This window comes from Lolium rigidum, chromosome 3, assembly GCF_022539505.1.
Source record: "Lolium rigidum isolate FL_2022 chromosome 3, APGP_CSIRO_Lrig_0.1, whole genome shotgun sequence".
NCBI lineage: Eukaryota > Viridiplantae > Streptophyta > Magnoliopsida > Poales > Poaceae > Lolium > Lolium rigidum.
In genome coordinates this window covers 31480423-31508134 of record NC_061510.1, presented here as the reverse complement: position 1 = coordinate 31508134, position 27712 = coordinate 31480423, and the positions used below count along the sequence as shown (strand labels likewise).

General features: G+C 41.7%; 1 long non-coding RNA gene across 8 annotated transcripts; it reads right to left on the bottom strand.

Moving 5' to 3' along the window:
* Positions 1–9029: 9029 nt before the first annotated feature.
* LOC124701382 lies at positions 9030–17724 on the bottom strand. Of its 8 annotated transcripts, none has more exons than XR_007002011.1 (10): positions 17328–17724; positions 13188–13391; positions 13064–13114; positions 12540–12962; positions 11756–11853; positions 11416–11549; positions 11000–11183; positions 10005–10097; positions 9395–9519; positions 9030–9276 (listed from the first exon to the last, which is right to left on the bottom strand). It is a non-coding gene; the product is annotated as an uncharacterized LOC124701382 (long non-coding RNA). The 8 variants fall into 8 exon arrangements; XR_007002016.1 differs by having other exon boundaries at positions 11000–11104; XR_007002012.1 differs by having other exon boundaries at positions 9434–9519; positions 11420–11549.
* Between the last annotated feature and the right edge of the window lie 9988 nt (positions 17725–27712).

Here is a 27712-nt window from a genome sequence, read left to right as displayed (position 1 = left end):
CACTAAATCACATTCTGTTATATTGTAATAACAAGGCCTTAGATATCTAAAATATCTCACACCTTGCTAACTTATGAAAACGAAACCTTTTCAACTCCTTACGTTTCCACACTCCTCAAATATTTTTGAAAAAAGAGTTTCCCGGAGACAAGATGATTTTAGACACTAATTGAAACCATTGCTCTCATAGATTTTAAATCTAGTGGATCATATTGAGGTATACCAAAATTTGCAATAGGAAGTAATCATTTCTTGACTTTCTAACAATACGGTACCAGTCCGTAAAGTTCCATTCAAATTTACCAGTTTTCTTTATCTCAATTACAAGACTAGTGCATGGTAGATAACGGTTGCCAATTCTACAAAATTTAATTCAAATACAATTTAGACTATGTTCAGGATAATTAGTTCAAGTTTTAGTCAAATTACTAATGAACTCCCACTGAATTCATCATCCCTCATAGTTTTTTAGTGGCACACGATCCAAATTCATTACACCAATTCCGATCATCATGTGAGATGATGCAGCTGCAATGGTGAACATCAACATGCTAATCATATCATTCATATGACTCGTGTTCAACCTTTCAGTTTCCTATGTTCCGAGACCATGTATGTACTTGCTAGGCTCGTCAAGCAAACCCAAGTATTTTCGCGTGTACAACATGGGTTACACCCATTGTATGTGAACATAGATTCTATCACATCCGATCATCACGAGATACTTCAAAACGATGAACTTTTGGAAAGGTGCATACGAGGGGAGAATACTTTATTATCTTGTTATTAATGTGAGAGATCATCTTATAATGCTACCGCCGCGATCCAAACAAAATAAGATGCATAAAAGGATTAACATCACATGCAATTCATAGTGTGATATGATATGGCCTTTCATCTTGTGTCTTTTATCTCCATCTCCAAAGTACGGACATGATCTCCATCATCACTAGCGAGGCGTCAAGGTCCATGACGCCGCTTCATGGTTGTCCATCACTTATAGAAACTATTACAACTACTTGAAATAAAGCTATTACATGATGTATGACACGCAGGTCATGTAACAATAAAGATAACCATTAGACTCCTGCCAGTTGGCATATTACAATAAGGATCATCCCATACATCGAATATAATCACAATCACATAATGGTCATATCACATCACATGCTCCTGCAAAAACAAGTTAGACGCCTCTGATTTTCTTTGCACGTTTTATGTGGCTTGAGGCTTTCGAATAAGAACCGTTATGACCTATGAACAAGAACCACAACATTGATACAATTGTCATTAAACCACCAATTGTAATTGGATCTCAACTATGGTGGGAGAGACTGGCACCCTCAAAGCCACTTATGTAATACAAGTTCCATGTCAAGCATGGAGCAAGTCTCATGTGCGTGGACATGTAAAGTTAGCCCGGGCCGCTTCATCCCACCATCCCGTGAGATGCAAAGTACACGAGAGAGAGAGAGGCAACAACAAAAGCATCAACGCCCACAAAGCCATTGAGTTTTACTCGTGCAATAGATCTACGCATAGACACGATTCTGATACCATTGTAGGGTTCATAGCATATAAAACAAAAACAAAATCTATTGCAAGAACTAATAAAACCAAGATCCAATCTATGGTAAAGCAAAAATCCAATCTATGAGATCTATGCAACGAGATATATCATATATACATACCCTTGAAGATCCAAAGTGTCAATGAGATCAGATCTCGTGGTTGATCTAGATGTACACTTGACGAACTCTGGTTCATGTTGCAGTCCTTTCAAATGATGCGATCGGGCAACACTTCCGTACTCGGTCAAACGTACGGTGTCGATGATGATGCTCCTCTCCCCGTTCCAGCGGAGCACCGGACATAATATATCCCCTCGGAATCCTAGCAGCACGATGACATGGTGGTGGTGGTGGAGGAGAAATCCTGCAGGGCTTCGCCAACCATGCGCAGGAAGAAGGAGGAGGGAGGAGAGGTGGCGGCTAGGGTTAGGGGAAGGAGTGGGCTGCGCCCTCCCCCTCCCCTCTTTATATATATAGGGGAAGGGTGCGGCTAGGGTTGACTTGGCCCCTCCTCCACCTCCTAGGGCCGGCGCATAAGGGGGAAACTTGCCCCCCAAGTCCCCCGTTGATTTTAGGGACCCCCCTCCAATTTAGGGATCATATCATTCATATGACCCGTGTTCGTTCCGAGGCCATGTCTGTACATGCTAGGCTCGTCAAGCAAACCCAAGTATTTTTGCGTGTACAACATGGCTTACACCCATTGTATGTGAACATAGATTCTATCACATCCGATCATCACGAGATGCTTCAGAACGGTGAACTTTTGCAAAGGTGCATACGAGGGGAGAATACTTTATTATCTTGATATTAATGTGAGAGATTATCTTATAATTCTACCGCCGTGATCCAAAAAAATAAGATGCATAAAAGGATTAACATCACATGCAATTCATAGTGTGATATGATATGGCCTTTCATCTTGTGCCTTTGATCTCCATCTCCAAAGTATGGACATGATCTCCATCATCACCAGCGAGGCGTCAAGGTCCATGACCCCGCTTCATGGTTGTCCATCACTTATAGCAACTATTACAACTACTTGAAATAAAGCTATTACATGATGTATGACACACATGTCATGTAACAATAAAGACAACCATTAGGCTCCTGCCAGTTGGCATATTACAATAAGGATCATCCCATACATCAAATATAATCACAATCACATAATGGTCATATCACATCACATGCCCCTGCAAAAACAAGTTAGACGCCTCTAATTTTCTTTGCATGTCTTACGTGGCTTGGGGCATTCGAATAAGAACTGTTCTTACCTACGAACAAGAACCACAACATTGATACAATTGTCATTAAACCACCAATTGTAAATTGGATCTCAACTATGGTGGGAGAGACTGGCACCCGCAAAGCCACTTATGCAATACAAGTTCCATGTCAAGCGTGGAGCAAGTCTCATGTGCGTGGACATGTAAAGTTAGCCCGGGCCGCTTCATCCCACCATCCCGTGAGATGCAAAGTACACGAGAGAGAGAGAGAGAGAGAGAGAGAGAGAGAGAGAGAGAGAGAGAGAGAGAGAGAGAGAGAGAACAACAAAAGCATCAATGCCCACAAAGCCATTGTGTTCTACTCGTGCAACAGATCTACGCATAGACACGACTCTGATACCACTGTAGGGTTCGTAGCATAGAAAACAAAAAAATTCTACCGCAAGAACTAATAAAACCAAGATCCAATCTATGGAAAAGCCAAAATCCAATATATGAGATATATGCAACGAGATATATCATATCTACATACCCTTGAAGATCCCAAGTGTAAATGAGATCGGATCTCGTGGTTGATCTAGATGTACACTTGACGAACTCTGGTTCATGTTGCAGTCCTTTCAAATGCTGCGATCGGGCAACACTTCCGTACTCGGTCACACATACGGTGTCGACGATGATGCTCCTCTCCCCGTTCCAGAGGAGCAGCGGACGTAATAGATCCCCTCGGAATCCCCGCAGCACGATGACATGGTGGTGGTGGTGGTGGAGGAGAAATCCTGCAGGGCTTCGCCAACCATGCGCGGGAAGAAGGAGGAGGGAGGGGAGGTGGTGGCTAGGGTTAGGGGAAGGAGTGGGCTGCGCCCCTCCCCCCTCCCCTCTTTATATATATAGGGTAAGGGTGCGGCTAGGGTTTCCTTGGCCCCTCCTCCACCTCCTAGGGCCGGTGCACAAGGGGGGAAACTTGCCCCCCCCCCAAGTCCCCCGTTGATTTTAGGGACCCCCCTTCAATTTAGGGATCCCCCTTATCAATTGGGGGGTTGGCCTGCTGGGCCTTGAGGGCATGGCGTGCATGGCCCATTAGGGCTGGGCTGCACCCCCTCGGCTCATGTGGCCCCTCCAAGGGTCATGGGCCCACTAGTGGCCTCTTCGGAACCTTCTAAAAACATTTCGGTATTCCACCGAAATATTCCAGAACTTTTCCGAACCCTGGAAAATAAGTTTCCTTATATGAATCTTATTCTCCGGACCATTTCGGACCTCCTCGTGATGTCCTGGATCCCATCCTAGACTCCGAACAATATTCGGTCTCCAACCTCATATTTTATATCTACTTAAACAACGTCGAACCTTAAGTGTGTCACCCTACGGTTCACGACTATGCGGACATGATCGAGACACCTCTCCGATCAATAACCAATAGCGGGACCTGGAGATCCATAATGGCTCCCACATATTCAACGACGACTTCGTCATCGAAAGAACCATTAACATACGATACCGATTCCCTTTGTCGCGCGATATTTTACTTATCCGATGTTCGATCATGGGTATCTCCATATCTAGTTCAACCTCATTACTGATAAGTAATCTTTACTCGTTCGTGATACGACATCCCCCGTGACCTAGTCACATGATTGCAAGCTAATTGGATGTCATTCCACCGAGAGGGCTCAAAGTATATCTATCTGTCATTTAGATGGACAAATCCCACTCTTGATCCATGCGCTTCAACTCATACTATCAGAACACAAAATGCCACCTTTATAACCACCCAATTACGAAGTGGGGTTTGATGTCATCAAAGCAACCCTCCGGTGTTAGTGATTAACATGATCTCATTGTCGAATGTTTATGTTAGTATGTACTTTAAAGTTTATAGCAAAATGAACTTAATGGCTTGATCTTATGTTATGCTTACTATGGGTGTGTGTACATCATATCATTCTCCTAATGACATGCTATTTTTATTAACAACATCCAATGTTCATGATCAGGAAACTTTGATCATCAATTAATCAACAACCTAGTTTAAACGCGAGGCTTACTAGGGACTCTGGTTTATTTACAAAACACACATGTATCTTTGTTTCCACTTAATACAATTATAGCATGGCATGTAAACATTTATCGTGAACGCTAAGATATACCAATAACAACTTTATTATTGCCTCTCAAGCATATCTCCAACACCTAGTACTGATGACTCTAGAGATGTTAGACTTTCTCTCCTAGAAAGGGAAGATTCGAACCTATAAGAATATGGGCCGGATCCGCCTAATCTCATTATAAAGGATGAAGCATGACTCCAACCTCGACAATAACCTTTTATATATGAAGGCCAGAAATTCAAGTCTTTGTTGGAGTATGATGTCAAACATCATCCTTCATTCGGTACATACATAATATTCAAGACCAATATAACAAACTACATGTTGTGATGTGCGACAAGAGTGTCCTTGTAAGGTCAAAGCAAGGAAGAATTTCATTCGTTAGGCGAAGATAAGTGGCTATATTGTCCAATGATGCCTTCTTCGTATGAGGCAAGCATCACCAACAAACATCTAGTTTTAGTGGCACACATGTTCCTAGCCAGCAAAGCTATGCCCACCCTCGTAGCAACTTTTTCGGTGAAATTCATATTTTGATATTTGACTACAATATGTGACATACGGAAAGGCATGGAAAACTAAGCATATGCCTTTGAAGATATGTTGCAACGATAATAATCATATAGTTGACTATCTACTATGTTGGCAGTATATATCACAACATAAGAATGCCACGGGTTGTGGAGTTGTATCCAACTCAATGTCTCATGGTTAAAGATGTCAAATGCCTAGTTGTTTGGTCGAGAATTTTTTGTGCTTCTTCTCATGTGTCTCAGCGGACAAGCTTTGCCCACAATTTTTTTTTGGTACCGGTAGCATATTGTTAGTGGGGAAGTTTAGGGGCGCCCTTCTCATGGTGATCAACTCGAAACGCCTCCTTCGCACCTCTTCTTTAGCCTTATCATAATCCTCTCTAAATATTTGTTCAAGCCTTACTTTATCGTTGAAAACCTTCCAATGTTCTTCCATATTATCGCCCCACAAAAAGAACACCATCTATTAAATTTGACAGTGCTTGCACCAAACCAGCAAAGACTCCTCGGTCTCGTTTGTCCTACTGCTAAAATGTCTGGTGAAAATGGAGGTGGAGGTGGATGTACAACACAAAAACCATCTCTTTAACCTTAGGTGCATACCCTCTTATTCTAGAAGAAGAAACTCATCATCATAGTTTAGACATCAATCACAACCTACTAGGCTGCTGTTGTGTGGTGCATAGATTGCATGATGTAGTACAGTTGCAAGAAATAATATGGCTATAGGTCTGCTAATAGAAAGCGAACCGAGGACGAGATACGTTAATTACATGTAATCTCATACTATCCCCGTTTTTAAATATAAGCATTTTTAGAAAGTTAAAGTAGCATTCTAAAGAGGCTTATATTTTGGAACGGAGTAGTACGTGATAAGGAAAATGGGATTAACGGTTAGCATTGTGGTTAAGTAGGAGACGAGGACGAGGAGAGAGTTGAAAGATGAGACACGAGAGAGATGGTGGTTGTGCGGAAGACTATGGTTAGGGTGGGGATGCGTACTACCCAGCAAGCGCGCTACTTGATCCGTCATTACTCCTCAGTAGCATCCATGGAACTGCTCATGTTCAGTGTTCCTGAAATCGATAGAACAACAGTGGCGAAGGACGAAAAAAATATAAGGTAGGGCGAACTTTGAATGATGCAAATACCAAAATAGTCCTAAAAAAGTAGTAATATCTCAATACAATAAAAACAAAAACATATTTGATTATAAGTACTCCCTCCGTTCCTTTTTAATTGACTCAAATTTAGTACAACTTGTACTAAATCCGAGTCAATTAAAAAAGAACGGAGGGAGTATAACCTAAAAAAACATAGCAATAATGCTAACTCAACGGTAAAGCTTTACATCTTCTTAAAAAATATAATATAATTCAAACGATCAAGACTTTTGATTATCTCTCGTTCCATGCGTAACTCGATTTTGATTATTTTTGTTGCTAGAAAAATCCACGGTTAAACCCTATGTCATCTTAATGGAGTAATAACCTATTACGTGTCTTTCAAATATCTAAAAATCTTTAATTCTACAAGCATGTATACTGAAAAACTCGAGCTTATCTTGTATATACTAGGGTACATTCAATGATAAATTTCTGTAATACAAGCAATATTATTCACATTGAACCTAGAATATGAGTATATTTGGAGATAAAAATAGTCTATGTTTTTGGTCTGTAGTCGATTTTGCGCTCGTACTGTTTACTGAAACATGCATAACTTTCTCATACGAAGTCCGTTTTCGATATATGATCACTCAAAATTTTCAGTAAAAACACACGCATCTAAGCGTATTCACCAAAAATTAAGATACAGCGGCTGCCTTACCTTGTCCTACTGGGAGCTTAGCCCATGAGAACAAGGGATCCATGTTAGGTAGCTCGAGTTGTTTAGATGGCCAAGTACGTGCTGAACGAAAGCTAAGCTCCTCTTGCGCCGCAAGCGCTGTACGTACGTGCATGCCACTGGGCTAGCCAGCCAGCATATCGCAAAGGAAAAAATGGTTGATCATCCATCCAACATTCCAGCTGCAAAATGGATGGATGGACGATCGAGACTATTCCTGTTCACGTCCCGTACACATGGAATCTCAATCAATCAATTGGATATGAAAGTATTTATGTGACGGTAGTTGGAGCTGTATTAGCTTAGCTCAACACGTCCTATCTGAAAGCTCCTTCCGCGCACGGCCGCACTGTACGTGCATGTGCTAATCAATTAAAGCGGTATTTTCCACGGGGCTACGTATCCCTCTGTACTGATGAGCTGGCGAGGAATGTAGTCGTGTACTGGATTGCTGGTATTTGGAGTTGTTATTTGCACATTTTATTTATATGAATTTGCCATAGAACTGTTTTATCTTACAGTACCCCTCCGATCCATAGTAAGTGACGTGGTTTTAGATTAAACGACACTTATTATGGATCGAAGGAAGTAGCTTTTGGATGACTTCTCCAACTACAAAGTTTCAATGCAACCCCAAGACTGTATTTGGCATTGTAGTGAATTATGAAATACTTCTTTGGTGAAGCGTATTTACGTGTTGTTGATCCATGTGGTTGGTTTGATGTATCAATTCGAAGAGTCATTTAGTATAGAATAGCCGGGCATCAAATAATAGTTGTGACTTTCTTAATTAGGTGTAAGCATCTAGAAGGATGTACTTCCCTAGAGAAGTACGGCAGAGATTGCAAGTACCTCCATGTCAAATCCGAGAGAAGGAGTCGTAGAACCAGGCATGAAGCTTGTGACAGTGTGCCGTCATAAAACGCCGGCAGGTCGTGATACGGATCAACGTGATCCAAAGGTTTTGGCCCAATCTTTTACGGCGATCATTAGCAACAACGATAACTAACGCGGCTTACGATCTAGCAGATGCAAACTCGCGCGAACAATAAGCAAATCCTTCTCGGTGAGAGGAATTATTTGGACGGCACTAGACAAACCACGTAGCAATTAGAAGCACGATACCTCCAATCCAACGCACGGAAACAACCTTGATGGGTCTCAACGGATACACACAGGGACTCTCACCCTCGACACTACGGCCGAAACACACACGTGTTTTTAACTCATATAAAATTCAACCTAATTTTAGATCTGACCGATCTGGCTTTATATATTAGCCGACCTCATAACATCACGCATTCATCAAAAAGGAAATAAAAACAAAAGACACAATATATCTGGACTCTCCTAATTTAAATGCAATACGGCCATCTTTTGCAATAATCTTATGTAGGTGGACCCCATCCAATTGACTTCGACGAGAAGTGGTCACGTACACACATTCCTTTACATAGTCGTTCCTTCGTTGGTAGGAATAAAAACAGAAAATCAATCTTGATTCGTTGCTTTTTAACCCAGCGATCTCGTGACTCCAAGGAACACCATGCAATAGTAGTATTTCAGGCAATCCCTTTGCTGCTTTCTAGCCGCACGTGTATGCATATTTCCTGGGAGTGTCTAAACATCAGCTAGCTGAAAATGCAATTCGGCATAAGTCAGATTTTACCTTACGTATTACTCATTACTCATTTCATCAGTACACACCCGCTTCCATTCTGAATGCAATCAGCAAGGTGTCAGAAAAAAAACTGTTATTTCAGTTCAGTCCGGTTTTCTTGTCTTGTTTTTCCAATAGATACAACACCCAACTCATTTAATTCACGCCTATGTTAATGAAATTGACTAAGAAGGGAAAGCCTAGTATTGCTACATCTTCCTGTTTTTAGGCCTTACACACGAACAACAAAATGGTGGTCCTCCTATTCGTTGGTAACTCTACCACACCGTCAGCATCTCTCTTCTTCCTTCCCACGCAAAGCACCTGCTTCCCAGCGGCGACGGCCACCACATAGGTTACGAGACAAGGATCATCAGAAATATATAAAAAAAGATCCACATGAACCAAGAGAGAGATCCACGATGGAGGCGAATGATAGAACCTGCATCAAATTGAAGAAGGCAGGTCTAGATGGACTAACTTATGGATCTTCTTCACTCTGTGCACAGGTTCCTCACCCTGACGCACCTTCTCCTTTCCAGTACCTCTATCTGCATCATTCTTGATCTAGAAACGTAGCCCCCCGTTAATTGTCTTTATCTCCATAGAAATAGTCTCATGAAACAATACAAAAATCCTCACGCTTAAGAGAAGAAAAAGGCCCTAGCCAGGAATCTTAGCAGTTATGAGTAAGAAACATAGAAGGCTGCAGTAAGAAGGAATCTTAGCAGGAATCTTAGCAGGAAGAAGGCTGCATTTCCGAAAATTGGTCTAGGTAATGAGCAAAATGCAGGTAGTCATATACTAAAAATTACACTGGATTCTAAGATCACTACGAAGACCAAAACCTGTTTACATTGAGAAAAAAATGTGACAAAATGAGAAACTAAAAACTACAATAAAGTCAAACTAAGAAAATAGACTACAACTCTGGAATGCATAGACAATCTCTGAAATTAGACTAATAAACTAAAACTATGGAAATAGCTCCTGAGAATCAATAATAAACACTGATATAGAAAGATTAGAACAAAAGAAAGAAATTGACTTACCCGCTACAGCAGTTGCTCCTCCTGTGGCTTGCTTGGTAGACTACAACTCACGATCATTGTTAGCTCAGGATCCACAATGATAAGAGACATACACTGAGTACATAACAAACAAAGAAAAATAATGATAGTAATGAGCTACAGATCAGACTAAGTACAAAAATAGAGTTGAAGAAATTTCGAAAAGAGAACCGGACAGGTAGCCAGGAACTTAATCAAATACTGAGAATGCTAAGATGGCTAAGATAGGAATACTGAGCTACAAAAATGATAAACTAATCAAACTAAAGAGCACTGAAGAAAATGAGATTTTCTTCACAATAGAAAACTAAAGAGAATGAGCAAACAAACCATGAAAAATGAAAGGTTGGGAAACATAGAAAAATAATGATAGGACCGGATGACAGAGATAATAAAAATGAGAGAAGGACAATGAAACAAGAATGAGAGAATGAAATGAGAGCATTAGACTAAGAAAATATGAATGAAAGGATGAGAAATTAAAGACTAACCCAAAATGAAGAAGCCAATGTGAAGACTGAGACAAATATAAAAATTAAGAAACAAGGACTGAGAGAATTTGACTAATAGAAATAGAATGAGAGTGTCAGACTTAGAAAATATGAACAAAGGCTGAGAAATCAAAGAATAACCAAAAATGAAGAAACCAATGTGAAGACTGAGACAGATATAAAATTAAGAAACAAGGACTGAGAGAAACAGATAGAGAGTTTGAGAGAATAAAACCGAGAGAATGATTAAAACTGAAGAATGAAGAAAGTGACATAGAGAATGATTTGAACTGATTAATAAACAAGGACTGAGAGAATATGACTGAGGGAATGATTATAAATGAAGAATGAAGCAAGAGTGACAGAACAACAGAGACTAATTCTGCTTTTTTTTTTATCAACTTGCGAGCAACTGAAAACAGATGTAGTCAAATGCCATGCAGATTTGTTTCATAATTTCAGAGAGTAGGAGCGGAGGACACATACCAGGGGGACTAGAAATTCCTGAGATCTCTCTGGAAATATTGCCTATCACAGCGAAGAAATACATGTCCAACTTATACGATTTCTGCGTGGAAAGGGCCGAAGCCACTGAAAAAACGAAGAACTATAACTAGATAACCCTTCAATCAGCCAGCACTCCCGATTAGAGCGGGAAAATGATAACAACCTAGCAGGAGACAACAAGTTACTGAAATGTGACTTAAAATAGAGAATAAAGGAAGAAACTGAACTAAATGGTAGTGATAATGAGCCGTGCAGAATTCTTCGCTTATGTAATTCTTTGCTAATTTTTTAAAAAAATATTGCAATGCCGATTTTAGGGATATCAACCAGTGTACTCTGCTGGCACTTGTTTCTGCTTCATTAATGAATCAGGATCAAGGGAGGAGAAAAGAGACCTACTGCCGGAATCTGATTTGGTGGTAGTGTAGCACCATGGAGCATGTGTACATGCAGCTGTGGAAGCAGCGACGCGTTGGCTTGGTTAAATATGGCAACAGAAAACACCACCAGCAGCTATCTCCACCAAAACCTGAAAGATAGAACAATCAAATTTTATTATGATACTAACTGAAGCACATAAATGTAAAAATGAAAAACAGGGATGCAGCATACCAAAAGTGCAGAATTATATGAGTATCTTTTGAAAAGGAAAACATTTTCGTAACTCAAAGGTAATAATAACCAAACGATCGAAGAAAATAACCAAACAAATGAAAACCACTGTTCTTGACATACCTTGGAAGCGCCGGTGCTGCTGGGAATGATGTTGAAGATTGCAGCCCTCCCACCTCTCATGTCCTTGCTCGAGGGTCCGTCAACAGTCTTCTGTGTGGCTGAGAGAAAGTATAACAATGTCAACTTACTAAGAACATAAGAGAATTTCAATAATTTACCAGCTAGCCAAACTTTACAAAAACTTCTTGAGAAAGAAATGGCGTAGGAAGAGCTACCCACCCCAACTAGCAGGTCTAATAGAAAAATGAGTAAGCAAACTATTTGCAGTGAAAAAAGGTAGGAATGACGAAAAGGCATAAAAAAAACCAACTACCCTGCAGACTGATCATTACACTAAGAAAATCATCACTAAACGCACAATACTAACAAGTGAGAACAATTATAGTAATGTTCATACCCTACCAACTGAATTCAGGAAAAATATATAATTACAAACTTAAGTCCAAAACAAATGATATATCAGAAAATAGAAGCAAGACACATCACATCGGTCTTGGGAAAAATAACATGGAACTTATGATGCTAGCCTAAACAGATGTTGCTAGTACAATGAAACAAAGTAATACTTTTACATACGCCAAACCCTGTATATTATGTTAGCTTTGGTTTCCCCTTGATATACATAAAACATTACTTGACAAAGGCAATCCCCATAGTTGCAGAATGACATTACAAACAAAAGAAAAGGCATGCAGGATGTTATTGAAAACATCCAAACTCAAGCACGACCACTCGATACAGTCATTAAGATGTTTCAAGAGGTAAAACAGAATCTGAAAATCACCTAATGATCGACCATCTTATACAGCAACAGCAGCAGCCACCTTACTAGTACTGAAACTTCCATCATTAAGTCTAGTCCATACACCTGACACTAACATCCATACCACTAACAGCAACAACAAAAAATGATCACTAGGTCTATTCAGACTATTCAAGAAAACTGCAAGCAATTCAATTTAATGACAAAAAATAAGATGCGTACGCAACCGTATGCTCTGTACACACAATAGATTACCAACTAAAATGAAGCCATACATAGGCTAACACCTTGTGTAATGCTACGATTCAGATAAGAAGATTTAGGTCATTAGAAAAAAAATGGTAGAACACCGAAGTATGATTCTGAGATTGGTGCTTTGCTAATGGTGATCCGTGAGTAGGTTTATAGCATTCAGCTATTACTCCACCATCGGAAGTAGAGGATCTACATAGGAGACACCGACAGACGAGCATTCAGCTGAATCAAAATGAAATTAACTAACAAAATTAGGGGAAAATAACATCAATATCACGGGGGACACGCACCAGAATCGCCTCACATCAAAACGAGCCAAATCCATGTATTCGCGTTCCCTCCTACAGCGAAGAACAACAAATATACACCAGATCCACGCGCAAAACTACATGCTTGTGATGTGAAGAAACGTACCCATCATGGCGGCGACGAAGGCTCGTACCGCCATGGAGGAACCCACCTCCTCTGCCTCCACGCACACCCACAACAAAACACAGAGAGGAGAAACGACCGGATTCCTCCCAGCACGCCGCGGCGGAACCAGGCCCTCCGCCTCGTGCTCAAATTTCTCTCCGCTGAGGCCCCGGCAGAGGAAAGGAATGGGGAAAGAGAAGCTAACTGCAGACACGAGAGCACGGATAATCCAAAATGAGGAAGTAATAAAAAAAGGGCAACAAGAAAACCGGATGAGAAAAACCGGAAAGTAACCGTGCGCGGGACGATTGAACTTGCCTCAAGATCCGCGCGAGAGATGGAAAAAAAGGGACAGCGATCTGACTTGGAACGAATTGTGTTTTCAGCTAGCTGAAAAATAGGAACGGTGCATCTCCACGTCTAGTGTAGCCAGCAGATAAACAAGGAGACAAATCAATTGATCTCTTCTCATCCAACAAAGACGTGTGCATGCTTGCCTTGTAATTTCCCATTGCTAAACCATCTGTACAATCAGCACACACGTACCTGATGTCAACCAAGGGTTCAATTATACCCTATATAAAGTTTAGATGGATTCACGCTCTTAGGTTGTTTTGGGAACTGTTTATGGGTTAATTTTTTCCAATCATTTATAGACACGTAACCTCCTCTTCTCTTTCTCACCGTGTCAAGTATATGGTAATTTTTTGTTTGCCATTCTCTTTTTAGATAGACTACCGGTGGTTACCGGTTGCTAGGGTTACCGGTTGCTAGGTCTCCTTCATTTTAATTGCCTCTCACCTCTTCCTCCCGAAAGATCTAGTGGGCGGGTCCCATCATCCAACCGCTTTGACCGAACTGCCAGGGAGAGCAAATCCCCAACTCCTCCCCCGATATTGCACGACCTGGGTTCTGCTCTCCTCCTAGCACTCCTCGCCCGCCCCATCTCGGCCGCCGACCATGAGGCCTCCATGGATGGCGCCGCAGGAAGCTCCCGGATTGGTCGGACGCCGGCAATGGTCTCCACCGCATCACTGGGTCTGGGTGGCGTGGTTCCCGACAGGACGGCGGCCTCAGGGCGGGACTGCGAGATGCGGCGGCCTCAGGGCGGAGCAGGCGCGGGCCAGGGACGGCGGCCGCCGGGCGAGGCAGGTGCGTGCGGGCGGCGGCGCCCTTGGAACGGAGAGGGCACGGGCCTGAGACGACGTTGGGGCGGCGGCAACGATCTTGGGGCAGAGCACGCATGGGCTGGCGGCGGCCACTTTGGGGTGGAGCAGGCAGAGACCTGCGGCGGTCCTGTCGAAGTTGAGCAGGCAAGCAAAAGGAGGCGCCCGGCGCGGATTACGCAAGCCGGCCGTGGTCGTCGCCCATGGTGCTATGGTCGCTGCCGCTCCGCGCCATGGAGATTGCCACAAGTGTAGACGCGGCGGTGCCCTCTACAGGTTAGGTGTAGGTTGCCTCTTATTTTCTTCTACGATGGGTGACATCTCTTTTTTCTAATTTTCTCTTCTACCATGATTCGGATGCGTGCAGCAGGCAATCCAGATGCTGTTGTGCTCTAACACGGCGGGGGCGACACACAAGAGCTATCTCGGCCACTCAGGTAACAACAAGCTTGCTGAGCAAGAGCATGGTCGATATTCTGTCTTCTACCCACGCGGCCAGGTAACTCATCCTTTCCCTCCCCTCCCCGGCCCCCTCATCTGTCCCATCTTCTATGTAAGTTTTTCAGTTCAGTTGATATAGGCTGTAGCATGTGCAGCCTGCAACGGCCGCCTCCCGGACAACACTGCAGCGATTATAACTGGAGGCGCGTGCCTCCATGTCTTCTCTCCGCCACCAAGGGAGGGGAGCAGCAGTGGTGCGACATGGTGACTGAACGTCACCCTCCTGGAGCTGCGCATGGCCATGGAGGCTCAGGTCGCCTATTTGTGGTCTCCTATTATCATAGGTCAGGTTCTGATCGGTTTTGGTTGGGTGATTCTTTGATTCCTTGATTGCGTTGTCCACGGCTTCTCACTGCTCCGCTGTTCTCCACAGTCTTCTCCATTTGTGATTCAGGGCGATGACAATCTCTTCTGGCCATTTTCTGATGTGTCTAGGATTAAATTTTCAGTTCATTGGATTTTGTTTGCAGGCTGCCCCTGACGCTGACTAATTTGACGACAAGATCTTCCTTTGGTCCTTCCGCTTTGCGTGCTCCGCTCCTCCATGCGAGCTCTCAGACATTGTTTGGTCATCGAAGGTTTGTAGCCCTGTTTTGCCAACTGCATGTTACGTCTCCATGTTTAAGGCATATTTTTATAGGGCGAGCTAATTGTCCCCTGCTAATTATCGGCTAGCTGAGTTCATACGATTTTTGTTGAACTGCAAATGTAGAGAAATACAATGAGATAGTGAGCCAAACTTCTGCTATTGCTATTATGTTACTGTGAACATGTATTAGAGCAGAAAGACTGATTCAGTGAAGTTTGATGGTATGTACATTCTATTTCTTCACAAGCTTACACGTTCAGATTCAGGTTATTGTAGAATTTGCTTAATATGGTAAAAATGATACAACAGTATCAAGGAATTGATTGTATGTTGTTACCATCCCATAACAGTCTAGGGTATATTATGGAGAACTATGTTTAATTGCAACTTAACACTAATATATTTGTAGTTGCTTACTTCACCTGAACTGAATGACTATGGAATTACCTAGCTTCATAATGATTTTGGAGGTATCTTAGATCTTCTTAATACATTCGAATTTGTTTGCATTTCCTTCTGATTGCAATTTCTCAGGGCGGCAATTCAATCTTAACTTTGTGGCCCTCGCTGCTCGCCACACCTGAGCAAGCATGGTGACCAGCAGCAGCCAGCCTTGGTGAGGATGCATGGGGAGCAGGTCCTTGCCCCAGTATGTTTAGTATTTAATGCAGCCTAGCCTCATCCTTGCATTGTGTGGTTTCTATTCTATCTTATACAAGAAAATCTTCTGAATAGTTCTCTTTACATTCTTGCATGTTGTGCCATTACATGTCAAGTATATATAATATCAATGCTATACTATGCTTTCGGAACATCATTTTTCTTTGTATTCAATGCTCAAAGGCATATATAATTTCTCTGAATTGGTTTTTGACCTGGTGGTGTGAGCAAAGTCAAGCTAGATATACCTGTGTCGATGAGGTGACGGGCTATCTCTTGGTTTGATGCAAATATATTTTCTCATTTTCCTCCTACTATAGCTGACTCAAAAAAAAATGCATTTAGGCTGCCGTTGCTAAACTGAGACAACCCATGAAATTTCTCCCGAGGATGAAGTTATTACCTAGATTCTGAGGTATGTGATTTACTTTTCTCCTGAAAATATAATATTAACTATGTTCATTTTACTTCTCTTTCCTGAATTATATCGAGACCAACTTAAGTACAGGGAATGATTGTTCGTTATAATGGCAGTCAGTCCAAAAGCTATATGCAGGAGCTGAAGAGCTAAAGTCGCTTAACGCACTCAGATTAAATGGCCAATGCTTAGTTCTCTGTCAGTTTTCAGGAGACAGAAAAGGCATATAGCTGAGAACTGCTCCTTCCAACTGTTTGTTCTATATTGTGTGTTATCCTGTGTATATGCACTGCACGAGTGTATAAAAAGTTGCCTTTTTTGATGTTCCCTGTTTATATGCTAATTACAATTGTTGTTGAAAATAGCACGGTGACGCTAGGTTTCAGCTGAATCAATCCACACCTCACGGTTATGATCTCTCAGATTCAGGCTATCTACAGGACCTAATAAAACCACCTAATTTTTTTAGCTTACAGATTCTGGGTAGGAGACTGATGGGGAGGGCACCGATAAAACAATTTACACATGTATTTCAGTAAATTATCGACTACTAGATTTTAAGCTACTGCATCTACGTTGTTTCCTTTTATGCTTCAGTTTTCAGCTAGCAACCACTGTACTAGCGTGTAATTTCACCGAAATCTGTAAACTGGTGGCATATTTCTGTGTATTAAAACTGATTCCTCCCTCTAGCCTTTTCACTTCAATTTCTTCGGCACAATAACCTTGATTCGAATCTACCCAGCATCAGCAAACATAAACAGAGATCTCGATGCACTACAGGAAATGAGGAAAAGATAACATACCAGTCCAGTTAAACGTTTGCAACTCCAGGCTTCTTTTCACTGACGCAACGCCTCGCTCAAATAGCGCCTCCTAGCCGGCTGGCTACTCTGGCGCCTCCTAGCTGGCTGGCTACTCTGCAACGGACGAGGGCGTCCACAGCAACTCCAGCACCAAACTCCTCCCCAGGTCGGAAGGAGCCTACGCTAGCGGAGGTCGGCCTCGGCACCCGCAAAGTGGAGCGCCGACCATCTGCGGGGAGTCCTGATCCGGCATCCTTCCTGCGGCAGCGCCAGCGTTCAAGAAGAAACGAGCGGAGGGTATGCTACCCAGGAATCTCAGTTTCCGTTCCCCTTCTACGCCTCCCGTACACAATATTTTGTTTTCTCTTTCTGTCTTCACCTTTACCGCTCTGAATCTTTAGGTTCCCCTCCGCACAATACCTGTTTGACTGTCTCCGCTAGGTACCACCCACAAAAACAAGACTAACTCTACTAGATAACCTGCCTAGAAAATGTACAAACGACGAAAGGGCGCTTAGCTAGAATCAGTAGGCCGCCAAGCCGGACCAGTAGTACTGTAGTATCCACTTTTGTTTGCCAGTAAAGTAACCGCCGCTATCATCTGTACTCTCCTGCTATAATTAAGCACTAGATAGAATCAGGCATGTTTAGATGTCCAGGAATCCTCTGATATGTAATGAAACAGAACCAGTTAAATTATCTATCGCGGAAGAATTTACTATGTAATGATATTTCTGTACCTGTGCATGTTTATATTCTGCACCATTATCTATTAAATCACGGATGATAGTGCTTTCATAGCTATTAGTTCAAACACATCACTCCACGAGCTGTTAAAGTTCGCTAACTAATTACGCGAGACTAAATATACCGCCACTATAGTTTTCTCGCAGCTAGCTATTATATCATCTACATAGATTAATTTTATAGTATAATCATTTAGCCCGATCATCGTCTCGGATATAGCACCACGGGCGCGGCGTGCCGCCGCGCCTATGCCTCCTAGTATTAACTAATGTCGTACGCTCCATATCAGATCGTCCATCCCTATAGGCACAAAACCTCATGCTAGAGCCACTTTTCCTCGGCAACCACAACAAGCCACTGCAGAAGAATCGATTCTGTCAAAAGAAGATATTTCAGGAATCATCAGTTCTAGCTGTGATCGTGAGATAATTTCAGTAGCATGCAATCATCTAATTCAAACCTCCTGACTATCTAAATCGTGTAGAATTACACACACACCACCAACTTTAACCAAAATCTCAAGCATACAAAATCTGGATTGCACATATCACATCTTACAAATTAAGCCTAACACGACGAAATTCGAGGAAGCAAGCAAAATTGCAAGTTGTGTGGAATATTCCACAAGATTTAGGAGCTTGTATATAAAGTACACATATAGTTAAACGGACGAGGTAATGTCAAAGTACGAATGATTCCGAACTAGACATCCACGGAAACCAATATGCCGACCTATTGGGATGTGGTTTAGGCTCCTTTCCAATAAGCTACATGGGTATTCCGATTCACCATCGGAGACTAACTATATCTGAATGGAAAATAGTCGAGAAAAGATTGCAGAAAAGGCTTAGTAGCTGTAAAAGGAAAATTACTATCTTTGGGTGGAAGATTAGTACTCATAAATTCAGTATTCATAAACATGGTATTGTATATGATATCGTTGTTCCAGCTGCCCAAAGGAATTCTTCATAGATTGGATTATCTCCGATCAAGATTCTTTTGGGAAGAAGATAGTGAAAAGAAAAAATATCGGTTGACAAAATGGAATGTCGTATGCCGTCCTAAAGATAAAGGTGAACTTGGTATCCACGATCTAGAGTTGAAAAATAAGGCCTTACTAGGTAAATGGTTGGTAACTGAGGATGGTATATGGCAAAACTTATTGAGGAGGAAGTATGTAGGCTCAAAAGCGATTTCTTAGGTTTCTTGGAAACCTGGAGGTTCATATTTTGGGCTGGCATCACGGCAACTAAGAAGCACTTCTTCCTATACGGGTCATTTTTCATTAGGGATGGGTCGGAGATACGGTTCTGGGAGGATAGATGGTTGGGTGCAACCACACTCCAAGAACAATATCCAGCATTGTACATGATTGCACGTCATAAGGATGTTACCCTTAAGGGAGTGATGGAAACTTCCCCACCATCTATGACGTTCAGGCGTGATGTAGTCGGTCCCCGATTAACCTCTTGGAATGAATTGCTAAAGAAATTAGCTTCAATCCAACTAGTTCAGGGAAAGATATATTTCGCTGGGAACTCACCAAGAATGGTATATTCTCGGTAAAATCCATGTACGAAGCATTAATAGTACCTATACAACCGGTTTATAATAATAAAAGCATTTGGAAACTGAGGATACCGCTGAAAACGAAGGTATTTGCTTGGTACCTACGTCGTGGTGTTATCCTCACCAAAGATAACCTTGCAAAATGCAATTGGCATGGTTGTAAGAAATGTGTTTTCCGTCACGAAGATGAGACAATAAAACATCTCTTCTTCCAATGCCGGTTCGCTAAAGCTATATGGTCAATCATTTAGATAGGATCTAGCTTACATCCACCTCGAGGCATTGAAATATTTTTGGCAATTGGCTAAATGGGGTAGAGGTTGGGTTTAAAAATCTTATCAGAGTGGGAGCGATCGCTATTATTTGGTCGCTATGGCTATGTAGAAATGACATGGTTTTTAATGACAAAAACGCTTCTCTTATGCAGGAAATTTACCGGTCTACGGCTACACTCCGTTTATGGTCGTTGCTTCAGCGCGTGGAGGACCGCGACCTATTTACGAAGGTGTTTACACGATTGGAGAATTCGGCCAATTAGTTTATTACCCAACATAGGTGGCTGCATAATCTGAGGACTGCGGCTCCTACTCCATGATCGATTTTTTCTTTCTCGTTACATTTCTTTAAGAACCTTCTTGAACGGCTGTGTGCATTCTAACTATGCAGAGGCCGGGTGTATTATGTTAAAACTATTGAGTAATAAAGCGCCCTTTATTGAAAAAACACATCCACATAAAAGATGTAGCGTCTTGCTATTGAACGACGTGGAGTCCATGTCGTTCAAAAGCAAATCTATTTTCTTTTCTGAGTAAAGGAAGCACACATGGGATCCCCAGTTTCATTACGAAACTAAAGTGTCACGGTTTTTTAGAAAATGAAAAAAAATGCTATTTAAAAGTTTTTTTTAAATTGAAATAAAATTTTACATGTACATATTATGTTGATACTTACTTGTGTATGTTTTCACAAAAAAAATAATATTATATGTGGTCTACACGAAAATGACAAAATGTCCAAATAACACTATAATGTTTGAATTTGTACTATTCACAGGAATCGGAATTTACATTTATCATTTTTGTGTAGGTCACATACAATTTTTTTTATGTGAAAACTTACACAAGTAAGTATCAACATAATATGTGCATACAAAAATTTATTTAATTTTTTGAAAAACTTTCAAGACGATACATGCCCCTGCTATCTATCCACTAGCCAAACGAAAACCTTCCGAAATAAAACAATGAAGTTCTTACCCACAACATGACTTGGCTACGATCTACTACAGGAAACAAGATAGCCAAAAGGTGTGGATGTCAACATCAGCATATGTAAGAGCATCTCTACCGGCGTCCCTCATAGCGGCCTCGATAGCGATTTGGAGGTCGGGAGCGAAAACAAATTCACACCGGCGCGCATCCCAAATAGCGCCGGCGCTTTTTTGAGCCCAATAGAAACGCCGGCAACCCCGTGCTGGCCCCTTGGCGAAGGGCACGAATCGAACGCGCCGGCGCCTCGCGAGGCGGAAAACTTTGGCCGTTGGAGCCGCCTATTAGCCACACATCCCAAAATTCGACGCCAACGGGAAGTGGCGGGGCCAACGCGTCAGTGGCACATTTAATTTTAACCTAACCGTCGCCTACCTCGCGACGGAAGTTATTGGCGCGCAGTGGCGGTGCAGTTTCCGCAGACGCGCAATGAACCATCTCATCGCCTAGCTCCGTGCCAGCGTTAAAGAGCGCCACCGCTCCCCCGCCTCCCTCCGGCCTATAAAAAGGGCACTCTCACATCATCCCTCCCACACAAACCCTAGCGCCTCTCTCCCCAACCCTAGCCGACACCTTCTGAAGAGACGACTCCATGTCTGGTAGAGGCCGAGGCCGAGATCACGGTCGTGATCGTGGCTGCGGCAGACCTGCACGCTCGCCGTTGCCTGCGATGTCGTCGTCCTCATCGTCGGATCTGCAGAAGAAGGAGTGGGAAGTGTTGTTCGAGTTTGTCATCGTCCTAAAGGGCGACCCACTCAGCATCCAGAGGCTATCAGACAAGTTCGCCGACTTCCTCACCGGCAACGAGCCGGCCTCGCTGCATCTGCGGGAGGCTACCTGCGGCTGCTGCCGGTGGATTGTGAACGTGATATTCGACGCGCGCGGCAAGATGTACCTCCACACCGGCTGGGAGAAGTTCACGCGCTACCACTACCTCGAAGCTGGCTTCGTGCTCACGCTCTCCTACCTCGGCGAGGGGGATATGAGCGTCAAGGTGTTCGATGAGACGCGCTGCCGCCGGCACTACGACGGCGATATCGCCGAGGAGGATGACGACTGAGTGTTGTTTCTTCGCTGCGAAAATAGGAACGCATGTTTTTGGATGTTATTCCTCGAAAGAACCATCAGGGGTACTGTCACCAGCTGGATTTTCCAGTTTGGGTGACTGGGAGTGCATGCGAGTGTTATTTCTTGGCAGCGAACACACGAAATCTGATGCCAACACTAGTTAGGTTTTCTAATTTTGCAATGTTTTAAATTTGTATAAACCATGGTTCAAACTATGTATTAGTTTGTGTAAACCATGTTCCAACCTATGTATTAGTTTGTGTAAAACTATATACCTAACTATGTGTTAGTTTGTGTAAAATCATGTGCCAAATTATGTGTTAGTTTGTGTAAACCAGGTGAAAAACTATGTGTGGAAAGTTCCTCATATTTATTCGAATTTCTATGCTTTTATTTGAGATGTTAATTCAAATCATCTATCGGGGCCGCCATTTTGGAGGCGCCGGTTTGGGAACAACACCCCTAAATAGAGGATGCAGTGCCGTCACCCCCTATACGCTAGTGCTGGCGCCCCTGTCGGCGAGTATTTGGGGGCCACCGGTGGAGATTCTCTAAGACTTGGCTTATCCTTCTTCTTCTCATAGGATTCCAACCATGCTTCTGCCCACAGTCTCGGTTTCTGCATTGACACGATGCATACGATTTTTGTTACTTTATTAAAGAATTCAGTGAGCGGTATCAAAACTTATTACAACTCACGGATCACTTAAGATCGATACATGTATCAACCATCTAAAAAAGACAATATAAATAAACGCCACTGGATCAACATGTGAGCCTGCGATCAAGCTACCAACCGCACTGGCTGAATAAAACAAATGCAACAATTTTCAATCGGTTGCACCCAAAATCCATGTCCTGGTGGAGCTCCTCCGGCTGGAGACAGAATCACGTACGGGTCCAATGGGTAGCATGAGGGATAACCTGCACGAAAGAAACATGTTTTGATTTATTAAAAACTATATAATTACGGACGTGCCATATCGCTCAAAGTAAAGCACAAAGGCCAACTCTCATTTGACTTTTGATTTTTTTTACCTAAACCATGCAACCAATGCCCAAAAAAATTAGTGATATTTGTGGATGGTGAAGTTCCCAACGATATATGGACAATGCGCCAAATAGTCTTAGCAAAAGGGAATTTATCTATTATCTATTGTATACTAAAAGCGAAATACGGATGTTTAATAGAGCCACCACATTAATCCATATTATTAGTATTATTTTAGCTGTTAGATCTGTTGTTTTAATGATCAAGATTTAAAGATTTTATGTAACATATACACGAGCGCATATTTTGTGACATACACGATATATCATCTTTGAGACGTACCGGAAAGAAAAATAAAAGCAACGCGTAAGTTCTGTTTACCATGCAAAAAAAAAGTACGTTCTATTTAGCTCGGATCCATCATTTTACGCTGATTGATTGGTTTAAAAAGAAAGCGTATAACAGCTTCCTAGCAGAGTCCGTTTTGAAAAGAAAAAAAGTTGCAGAGATCAGCTAACTAGCCATATGTGATTGCAAATCTTCGCGCTGTTGATGGATCCATGATGAAAGTCGGAAGAAGAAAAATTCATGAAGGCCGGAGGGGAGGACTAGCTAAGGGATGTTCAAATCTTCGCGCTGTTGAGAGATTTGCTTGGTGTTTCGGGCTTCACAGCAGCGGTATGAAAGTGGGGGCGACAACACAGGTGAAGTTCAGAGTCCTACCTTTCAGGGTGAAAACCCAAGGTCTGGCCTTAACTGGTTGTGCTCGACAATGACCTTGTTGGAGGCATTGTTTTGAGAGCGGAGACTATCTTCAGGGTGAAAACCTAAGATCTTTGATCGGGCGACGATGGTGTTAGCGCACTGTTCCCTTCTTAGAGGCGTCGTTTTTGAAGAGTCTGTACTTCAGGTGTTGTCTTGGCGGTGGATATATTGCTGTTGTTAGGCCGAGATACTGTAGCGGGACTTTTGTTTCTTAGTTTTCTTTTTCTTTTTTTGGCTGTGTGCATCCGTAGTGCCATTAGGGTGGTTGCGTTGTTGCAGAGGCTGGATGTAATTGGTATTGTTTTGATATTAATATATTCCCTTTATCGAAAAAAATGTGATTACAAATAGAAAAAAAGGGTAGAGCAGCTAGCTAGTCTAAGTCCGTCCACGGAATAAAAAGCTACTCATCTATTTCTTATAACTTAATATCACATAAATAAAAAAATTTTTGCCAGAATATCACATAAATAATTGACTCAAAGTATATGCTATTAACGGCACGTATAGGCATATATGTGCACGTAAGTTTTCTTTAAGCTCGGATTCATCTTTTTAGGCCGATCAATCAGTTTAGAAAGAAAACATACAACCACTACCTAGCAGAGTCCGTTTTGAGAAAAAAAAAAAGGTGTGCAGACCACCTAGCTAGCCATGCCAGCTAGCTACCTCCATCCCAAGGTTTACGGCCTATATTTTTTTCAGAAAGTCAAACTATGTTAAGTTTTAGTAAGTTTTTATAAAAAATTATTAACATGTCAAATACAAAATTAATATTTTTAAATAGATAATGAAATATATTTTCATGTGCTATCTACAAAATATCATATTTATTGATAGATTATTCTAAAATTTTGGTCAAACTTTATTTGCTTTGACTTTTCAAAAAAATATAAGCCTTAAGTCTTGGGATGGAGGTAAAAAAGTAGACCAGCTAGGTAGCCTAAGTCCGGGGAAAAAAGTTCGTACATATCTATTTCTTGTAACTTGCTATCACACAAATAATTGACTCATAGTATGTGTGCTATTAGCTGAATGCATAAAGTCCAAGATACATACGCAAGCAATAAATCTTCTCTTTTTTAATAGATGATCCTATTTTCCTGGCCTCAGAGCGAGCCACGTAACCTTATTAACAAATTTCACCTCACCGCGTTGTTCCCAGCTCCACTTCCAAACGAGAGATGCTAACCTCCGCAGGGTTGGCCCGCTTCCTAACCCTGCACGTTCATTCTCCTATGTTCCTCTTCCTCGGCTAACCGATGTTGCCGCTATGATTCATGGATACAAATGCTTCCAATGCAACGCAAGGCCTCCTCACCATTAATTCTCCTGAAACCGCCCGATGAAGGCAGCATTCACCTCCAATCCACGATGCTCGTACCTCTCCCATTCCCACCGATTTTGTCAGGTTTAAGCAGCTCTAATACACCCATGTGCTCGCCTTCCCTTTCTCAACGCTTCCCCTCCCGTCCTCCCAATCCACGATGTGCCTCCAGCCCTCACTAATTGCCTCGCCATCACCTGTTCCTCCAAGGCCAATAAGATCTAGGGCCGCCGCCAATCAGTCCCAACTTCTGATGCGTTGACTCCCACGTCAAAGAGGCATACACTGATCTGCTCCATTCTCCCGTGCTGAAACTGCAGACCGGCGGCGGCGGGCAGCAGAATGTGGACGCGTGCAGACTGTACTACCAGAAACCACCAGCAGCTCGTGATGTCTGGGCCAAAGCAATTGGTCTAATATGTGTACGCTGATGGCAATGAGATATACGCAAAATCAACGCCCCTCCCGCATGACCTGTAGGCGACTGAGGTATTCCTGCTTTGCCTAATCTTCATCATCCCAGGGAGTCAAGAATTGAGGTATTAATTATTGCTTTGCTTGATCTCTTAATCTCCAATCGATCACCTCTCGTGCAATTCTTGAGTTCTGTTTCGAGATATTACGGAAACTAGACTAAGGAGTGGATTCTCTATATCTGCGTTGTTGTTCAGTATAAAATATTGCACTGAACGTCTGAACTCCCATCATGCAATTGTTTACTTCGCTTTCCAGATTTCAGAGAAATCAGACTAAGAGTTGGCATAACTGAGAGAACTACGATGTCGAACAAATCTCTCCTGCACTAGCTACACAAATGGGGCATCCAACAATGCATTCAACGGACCACACATTCCAACCTTAAAAATCCACGAAGACCACAGGATTATTCATTGCCTCGGTCGGGTTCAGGAGATATGCTAGACTATATTGATGGAGTTTGCTGCAAACATTTCTTCATGCATCACCAACACAGGGAATATATTTCCGGTTGGATAGCAGCTCTTTCTGATCTGAAATGTGCTTGCGCTGATGAAGGTCTAATAACTGAAGTTGTAAACATTGTTAAGAATTGCACCTTTTATTCATTATTGCCAAAAATATAAGTAGCCCGGTGAGTACCTCCAACATCGCTTTCTATGAATTATCTGATATTTTTCTCAAATTTCGGTCTACAATTGTTCTAGGCTGGTGAGATGTAACCTCACTGGTCTAAATGCTATCTTCGGTTGCTTCTTTTGTTTATACTACAGGGCTATATGGGCATATGCTAATTCTGTTTGGATTAACGCCCTTTCCCTGTAAAACTTAAGAACTCCACTGTCTTGCCATTTGTCTCCTTCGCAAATGTTAATGGTTTGACCTTCCATCTTTTCTACTCTTATTTTAGTACAAGCTTCTCCTACTTCTGACCCCTTCAACAATTTGTCATAAAAAATAGACATGGAGCAGCGCAAGGCGACTACAAATAAAGTTCATGTATAATTAAAACAAATTGTTCTTGATAGATAATGATGAAGCATCTTGATTAATCATTTATACAAATAACACCACTATCATATACGGTCTGTTAACTATTTATCTGTTTCTTCTATTTTATAGTGCAAGAAATCACATAAATGACTATAAGTACCATATGATTGTTTTCTGATATGTTGCCCTCTGGTGTTAGGAAAAGCAAACAATAGTAACTGCAAAGATGCTCAATACTCTTGACGATATAGTAATGCAAATTTTAGAATTGATATTTGTCATACTTTTTACTTCGTGGCATTTTTTACTTCAATGTTTGTGTCAAACAAATATATGAGATGGGTTACCCCGTTGGTTAGTACATACTTATCCAGAGGATTCTAGGAAGTCTTTGTTTCGTAGCCTTAAATATACAATACAATGATTCTCACTTATGTTTCTTTTTTCATTCTTTTTTCCTATTCATGGGCTTCTCATTAGAGGATATTTAATTTTCAGAATATGTGCCGCAGCAATGCATGGGGCATCATCTAGTATGAAAAAAAGTCCAACCCGTCTACCTATGAATTTAATTTATGTGCCACCAGAAAATCCGTCTCATCACTACGGAAAAAATGGCATTACGTGTCTTTGGCTCTTTGTTGTGCTCCAAAAAGCGCGGAACATGGCAAATAACCTCTTTGCCGTGTTCCGGAGCCTCTTTGCCATGTTTATTTGGAACACGGCAACGACAAAAAAATCTGGTAATGCATGATGACATGCATAATATTTTTCTGTAAGAAAACAAACTTATCTAAATGATTGTAGAAAAATTGAACTCAGTGAGTCAACGGCTATAAATAGAAATTTAAATTAGCATTCATGAAAGAAGTGACTCATCGATTCAAATGTTTCTGAAAAAAGCCCGTTTACATGTATTTATTAGTATGAGCTTTTTTACATGTATATATATACTGCACTATCCAGATACCTCAGGAAAATATCTTCGGTCATCTCACAAAATAAATATAAATTAACAATAAGTTTGAGATTTTTCACTGTATATAATAAATTCTTGCCATAATTTATTTTATTCAAAATACAATCATGTACAAAGATTTCAAATTTAAGCATTTAGGAATATATGTATATCTAAAAATTCTATATTTTTAATGACAAAGAAGGTAAATGGGATGGAAAG